General features: G+C 43.1%; 1 non-coding gene across 1 annotated transcript; it reads left to right on the top strand.

Annotated features, from left to right (window-relative positions):
- Positions 1 to 2,191: 2,191 nt before the first annotated feature.
- Positions 2,192 to 2,391, top strand: LOC140395782 (U2 spliceosomal RNA). The gene has a single exon (XR_011936295.1). It is a non-coding gene; the product is annotated as a U2 spliceosomal RNA (small nuclear RNA).
- The last annotated feature ends 5,441 nt before the right edge of the window (positions 2,392 to 7,832 follow it).

The following is a 7,832-nucleotide window of genomic DNA, read 5'->3' as shown; positions in this document are numbered from 1 at the left end:
AAACCACCTGCACCTTTTGGACTGTGGGAGGAAACCCGGGGCACCCGGAGGAAACCCACGCAGACACTAGGAGAACGTGCAGACTCCGCACAGACAGTGGCCAAGCTGGGAATCGAACCGGGGGGGGGGGCCTCAGAAAAGTTCAAGGCACAGATTTCAAGAAGCCACAGGGAGAAAGCAGAAGCTTCACCAGCCATCCATGCCCCTAGAATCAGTGGGAAGCAAGAACCACTAAACTCTAGGATATTGACTGTCTTTGTTGTTAAGCATAACCTTTGTTGTTTCATCAGTTGATGCCATTGTGTCAAGTGTCTCCTTGTCTGGATTTTATTGTCTGGTCTCTGGAACCTCTTACAATTGGCAGGACCAGATTAAGATGGGGAATAATTGGTCCTGGTGATTAGGGATCCTGATAGTGTTTGGACTGATCATTTACACCAGGAAAGGGAAGCCTTAGAATTGGGAGATCAGTAGAACCAGCAAATTGTTTTAAAAACAAGTGCAATATATGCCAGGGAAAGTTGAGAATGATATGGATAGATTTTTGAACAGTAAAGGAATTAAGGGTTACGGTGAGCGGGCGGGTAAGTGGAGCTGAGTGCACAAAAAGATCAGCCATGATCTTATTGAATGGCGGAGCAGGTTCGAGGAGTCAGATGTCCTACTCCTGTTCCTAGTTCTTATGTTCTTATGTTCCACCAACTCTTAAAGAGAAGTTACTTAACATACCGTACAGTGAGGTCCAGATTTTGTTGACAAAATGTTTAATGGAGAGATAATCATATTTAGTCAAGGGAGAGAACGTGGTAGACATTTAAAGGTAGAAAAAGCAAAACATTGGACAAGGTGAGGTATTTAAAGAAAAAGTGACATAACTAAACGGAGATATCAGACAATTGGGAGGCAGCAGAATTAATAGAGGAAGAATGTTTAAAAGAGCAGGCGCCAGCACTCAGAGAAATGAAAAGCAAACTTCAGTGGAGAACAAATCACTCAGTGCTGTTTGACAATACTAGTAATTTAAAACAAGAATTTTTTCGTGAAGTATAAAGTGAGTAAAAGCAAGTTATCAATTTTGAGTCTGTGTGAATGTGGGAAGCTTTCATGAATGACTTCTTATTTCTGTGTATACCGTGCTCTGCAGAGCTAAAAGTCATTGGGCGCGATTCTCCCCCAAACGTTTGAAGTTAATTTGTGGCGGGCTTTTCAGGGAGTTTCCCGCCGGCTCTGCTGGCGAGTTTCCCCCCTCTATTCAGTGAAACCTAGTCAGTTTTTGGGCCCTGGGGAGTTTCTCACCGGTTTAACCCACACGTAGTATTTTATTTAGCCCTGGGAGCTGAACTCAGAGATTGGGCCGCCATTTTGAAAGGTTGCCCCGAACTCTAAGTGAGCTTGTGCCCCCCCCCCCCACCCATGGGCAATGTAACCCCCCCACACACATGGGCACTACCCCACACACCCCAAGTGAGGACACCCTGCTATGGGGGTCCCTGGGGTCCTCCCTCTTCAGGCCCCCCAACCCCTCTTACAGCACCCCTTCCCTTCCAGGACCTCCAAACATCACCCCCCAACCTCCCAGAGACTCTAATATGCTCAGAGATCGGGACGCCATTAGACATGGTGTTCTGATCTCTCGCTTCACTGAGAAGTTCTGGCGAGCAGAGCTGCTCAGTGCAGAAAATGGGGCTATGTGCGGCCTCGGCTGCGTGTTCCCCACTGAGGCCGCCGATCTAACCCAAGTGCCGTTCAATAGTGTTGTCTGTCTTGGCACCACGATCACCGGGAAACACGTGGCTAAACACGCTCTCTATGGGACTTGGTTCCCATTTAGTTAAATCGCACCCATCAACTCTTTGTTGCCTGGTTGTTGATGCCAGAAGTACAATCTGCCTTCCCTCTGTGTGAATGTTTAATCATATTTTGATTATGAATTGGTTGAAAATATATGTGCTTCTTGGTGTTACAGTCAGGAATGCGGGGAAACTAAAACTCCTGTTCTCTTGCCTTATCCACAATCAGTGAGTTTTGAATAGAAAGGTGAGTGTGTTTCTTGAATAACCAGCAGCATAGCATGCTTTTCGTGGGTTTAAATAAAGAGGATTATTTATTCATACATTCAGCCCAAAAATCTAATTCTATGTCACTCACTCTCACACATTCATTCAAAAATGCACTTAAAGTGGATGGTGCAATCATTTCTTGGCCTTTTGGCTAAGATCAAGTGCAGTATCTGCTCTGCCTTTTGGCTCAGATCTGGTGTGTCTCTCTTCTGGGGACCATGAATTGGATTCAATTTGAATTTGAATTGGTTTTTGGAGCAGGCAAGGAGCTGGATTAGAGGTTCGCCCCTGTCCACACTCTGAGCCCTGGCTTGGTAACTCGGAAAAAGTTTTTTAAAAAACAGTGGATAGTTGTGGTATTATCCGGTATTACAATACCCAAGAGGCCGAAGACCATTGGTTAAACCTAGGAGTTTACCATTGGCTGTTGGTAGGTAGCTCCGCCTTGATGGGCGGGGTATAAGAACCGGTGCCGTCCCAGCAGCCCTCACTTTCTGTACCGAAGCTGCTGGGGAACAGTTCAAGTTGATTAAAGCCTTCAGTTATGTTACAACCTCGTCTTTGAGTTTAATTGATCGTGCATCAATAGTGCACTTATTTAAGTTACAAACAAAGGGATAGTTTGTAACTCACATGATTGCCTCCTCTTGGTGTGGGTCTGGTGAATAAAAGGTTCTTTTCCACTTTTGAATTGTAGCTAGGCAAATTTAATAACCAAAGCTGTATACCAAATTTGTTACAGGATTCCCTTAAAGAGATATATGTTAGCCAGGGAGGTGGGATGGAAATTTTCGGAAATGGGAGGAGAAGGGAATTAAGACACTAAAAGATTTGTTTCTTAGGGGTCAGTTTGCAGGGCTGAAGGAGCTGGAAGCGAAGTATGGGCTGGAGCAGGGGGAAATGTTTAGATACATTCAGGTTCGAGATTTTGCCAGAAAGGAGATGCAGAGCTTCCCGGTGGAGCCGGCCTCCACATTGCTGGAGGAGGTGCTGACGACGGGGACTGGAGAAGGGGATGATGTCAGCAGTTTATGGAGCTATTTTGGAAGAGGAGAAGGCACCACTGGAAGGGATCAAAGCAAAGTGGGAGGAAGAGTTGAGAGAGGATATGGAGAAAGAGTTCTGGTGTGAGGTGCTCCGGAAGTGACTGTCTGTATGGAGTTTGCACTTTCTCCCCGTGTCTGCGTTGGTTTCCTCCGGGTGCTGCAGTTTCCTCTCAGCCAAAGATGTGCAGGTTAGGTGGATCGGCCATGCTAAATTGCCCCTTAGTGTTCAAAGATTAGGTAGGGGAGTGGGCCTGGATAGGATGCTCTTTTGAACGATCAGTGCAGACTTGATTGTCCAAAGGGTCTTCTTTTGCATTATTGTGATTCTATGATTCTAATTGAAGATACAAATTCTTGGTATGTCCATTCAAAAGGGTGCAGGTTGTTATGGGCCGGGTTTACAGAACCGCAAAGTGTTTCATGGAGTTCAACCGACCCACAACTTGTAATAGATTGTGGTGTGGGAAGCACACAGTGTACCCTCCAGGTGCGATACAGCAGAAATGGACAAGTAGTTTTTAAAACAAAACAATGTTTATTCTACGACCTCAAGTTAACCCTTTTAAAACAAACATTGAATATCTTAACACTCATTACTTCAAAGATAACCCCAAAAGACTACAACACTAAATAATCCTTCAAACTGTTCCTTTAAACATCCAAAAGACTTCAAACCTTCAAAAATAGGAGCATATTAGGTTACATTCAATATATTTATAGTCTTTGGATTGCAGAAATCAACAGACCAGCTCTGTGTTTCTTCCTGCAGCTCACAGCAAAACAAACAGACACTCCCAGCTGCATTCTCAAACTGAAACTCAAAAAAGCAAAAGTGAGCACAGCTCCCCCCCCCCCCACCCCACCCTCTGACATCACTTAAGTAATATGATCAGCTCCATTTATTAAAGGTACTCTCACATGACAAGGTGCACACATACACACATACGCACCAGTGTTCACCTGCACGCACACGCACAAATGTACATATACACACATACGCATACTCACATGTATCCATACATTCCAGAGACTTGAGATGTTGAGTCTGTGTAGAAATTGGGAAAAGCACCTGACACTTGGCAGTAATCGTGGCAGCCTTCTAATATTCATTTGTAAAAGAGCATGCAGTTCTGGACAATTATATATTAAATATAGTCTGTTTAATTTTATGAATGGCATGCCTTTACTGGCCATGATATTTCTCACAGTTTTATAAACACTTAAAAAGTGCGCTGAAAAGTTGTAATAAAATTCTCGCCAACTACCTTCAATGCTGTGAGACTGAAAATTTTCTTCCTTCAGCACTTCTACAAAATAGTCATTTGGGTTTGGGAATGGAAGCGAATACAGATTCTTGTCACTTTGAATTCACATCCTATTGCAGGAATCAATGTTCCGAAGTTGTTTGGAATTAAGAAAGTGTGAATGTGATGTTACAGAAACTTGGTGTTATTGTGGTGTTCATTTAAAATGAAGTTTTGTGTATCAGAATTTCTGACAACCAGTTTAAGATTGTCAGTTGGGATCACAGTGTGGCGCTTTTGCATGCACTGGAAGCTACAGATATAAATTCACAAGACCCTGTTATTTGCAGAAAGAAAGACTTATTTGTTTCAGCTAAACAAAATAAGTGACTGCCATTAACTGATTCTTTATCAATGAGCATCAAGCTGCCTGGTTTAATTTTCAAACATTGCTTGGTGGTTATCTGTCAGTTACCATCAACTGGTGCGTTCTCCATGGCAGCACCTCTATCAATCAAGGTCCACTTCCCATCCAATCAGCATTCTCTTCTTTTACAGTATAAATTGTTCTTTTCACCTTTTACTGGTATTCTTGATAAGAGTCCTGATGAGTGCAAGGCAAAAAACTTCGACAAGTTTCTTTTTTCAGTGATACTCAAGTTCTGTACAACCAAACGACTATTTTGTAAAAGTACAGAACAATGAAAAGCTTCAGTCTCACAGCTCTGAGGGCACTTGGTGGAAATCTAATTACTTTTCAATGCACTTTGTAAGAGTTTTTTAAAAAACTGCTAGAAAAGTCAAATTAAAGGCACATTTTACCAACGGTTCTATTTAAATTAGGTAAAATAGCAAACCTCAGGAATTGAAAATTAGTTTAAGGGAAAAATGGAGGATATTTGGGTAGATTCTGTTCCCTTTTTGGCTGAAAAATGTCAAAGGCTTTATCTAACTGTGAACGCTAACTTGTGACTTTAGTGTTATTTTCTATAGTTTTATTTTAGTCGTTTGAAAAGTCACCTGGAGAAACAACAGCAAATTACATAATTCATTTTCGCTCAGAGTATGTGCTGTTCTGTGTTTTGTTAAGTGTTGATTTGAATTAAAATAGCAGTATTAAGATGTGAAAACTAGAATTTCATTTGCGGTTATGGCAACATTCTGGTTATTAGATCAAGGTGTATGTGGGAACTTTTAATTCCGGATAATAAAGCTCACACAGCTGAAGGTTGGCAGCTTTGAATGTTTGATTATGTGGATTGTGAATTGATTCTCGTTTGATTATCATGGTTGTACCAGAAAAAATAGCCTTACCACTTACAAAATACTAAAATGTTTGGGAACAATTGTGGTTTAATCTGTTATATTTTTCAAATGGAATGTCTTCTTTTGGCGGAGGAAATGGTGGCGCAGTGGTTAGCACTGCTACCTCACGGCGCCGAGGACCGGGTTCGATCCCAGCCCCGGGTCACTGTCCATGTGGAGTTTGCAGATTCTTCCTATGTCTGCGTGGGTTTCACCCCACAACCCAAAAAAGATGTGCAGGGTCGGTGAATTGGTCACGCTAAATTGCCCCTTAATTATGAAAAAAATGAATTGGGCACTTTAAATTGAAATTGAATTTAAATTATTTTAGAGTAGTTAAGTTATCTTTCTTTTGTTTTGAATCGTTAATTTGTGCATGGTTGCTGAAAAGATACTGAAAGCAAAAAAAAAAGTTATTAAAAAGAGGGATAGTTTCATTGGAATAACTTTTCAAAAATGCCAATCAGTGTTCTAATCCATTCTGTTTGAGGTTCCCTCTTTGTTGACAAATTGATTAGAACCATTGTGTGGTTGCACTGCAATCTTCGGATAATGATACTGTAAAAATTGAGGTGACACAATGGGTGGGATTTATCCCGGAGAGAAGCAAAGACTGACGGCAGGCGGGAAAAGCGGCATTGAAGCCTTTGACGGTAATGTGGCTTTCTCCGCCCGTATAGTCCAGGACCTTGAAAAAACCCTTCACCAAACGGATCCCACAATGTGTCGCTGGTGGGGCAATGTCTGATATGCCGACCCCACCAAGCGGCTGAGAATCGGAGCACCATTTTTAAAGGCCGCCCAGTGCAGAGAGGGAACAGCAGTTCACCTTGGACCCTCTCTGGCACCCACCCATCACTGTCCCCTGACACTAGCTAGGCACTGTCCGGGCATGACCCTCTACACTCCCCCCCCCCCTCCCCAACCCCTCCAAGCTCTGCATTCACCGTCCCTCCGTGAGATTTGCTCGGCATGTGCATGCCTTGGAAGACTAGTTGTGATTTAAGCTGTTCTATTGTCACGCTGTCATGGATGGATTTTCTGACAGGGGGAGTGGGAAGATTCAGGTGTCGGGGCCTGATCATGATATGGTAATGTATTCAAAGGATGTCGTTAGCAGGGAGAATGGATAATAATTTTTATTGTCACAAGTAGGCTTACATTAACACTGCAATGAAGTTACTGTGAAAAGCCCCTAGTCACCACATTCTGTCGCCTGTTCGGGTACACAGAGGGAGAATTCAGAATGTCCAAATTACCTAACAGGCACGTCTTTCGGGACTTGTGGGAGGAAACTGGAGCGCCCGGCGTAAACCCACGCAGAAACAGGGGGATCGTGCAGACTCCGCACAGACAGTGACCCAAGCCGGAATCGAACCTGGGACCCTGACGCTGTGAAGCATCAGCGCTAACCACTGTGCTACCTTACTGCCCCCGCATCACGCGTTTACGCTGACGTAAAACACAGCTTTGAAGGGGCAGCATGGTGGTGCAGTGGTAGCACTGCAGCCTTACGGCACCGAGGTCCCAGGTTCGATCCCGGCTCTGGGTCACTGTGTGCAGTTTGCACATTCTCCCTGTGTTTGCATGGGTTTCGCCCCACAACCCAAAAAGATGTGCAGGCTAGGTGGATTAGCCACGCTAAATTGCCCCTTAATTGGAAAAAATGAATTGGGTACTCTTTAAAAAAAAAAAAAAAAAATGTTTAAAACATAGCTTTGCAGTTTTTGCGATATTTTCTGCTCCTGTGGCCGGACCACCTGATGTGAACAGGAGTGGGCCAATGACCTGCATCTGAGAATGTGTTGCTCTGCCCTCTGAAGTCAAGTCAAGTAGAGAAGTTAACCTTTTCTGCTGCCAACTGTTTTTGTTAAATTCACCGCATTTAGCCTTTCTATTGCTAAATTAAATCATTGAACATGTTCACCCATTTGGTTTCTCACCAGAGTGACAATGGATTTTTGTTTTATTTTTCTTTTAAAAGATGTAACCTTGATTTTCAGATCTGCATCGGGACCTTTCCCACCGCAAAAGCTCCACTCATTTACAAATTCATCTAACAATAAAAAATTTAGACCAAAGGCTTTGACTTTCAAAGACTTGGCCTTAGTCATTCAGCCCATTTATTTTTTCAAGGTAATGTGATTGCAATTAATTTGTGGTTATATAACATCGAA

This window comes from Scyliorhinus torazame, chromosome 18, assembly GCF_047496885.1.
Source record: "Scyliorhinus torazame isolate Kashiwa2021f chromosome 18, sScyTor2.1, whole genome shotgun sequence".
Taxonomy (NCBI): Eukaryota; Metazoa; Chordata; class Chondrichthyes; order Carcharhiniformes; family Scyliorhinidae; genus Scyliorhinus; species Scyliorhinus torazame.
Note: the sequence above shows the minus strand (reverse complement) of the source record. Positions and strands in the feature narration are given on the sequence as shown.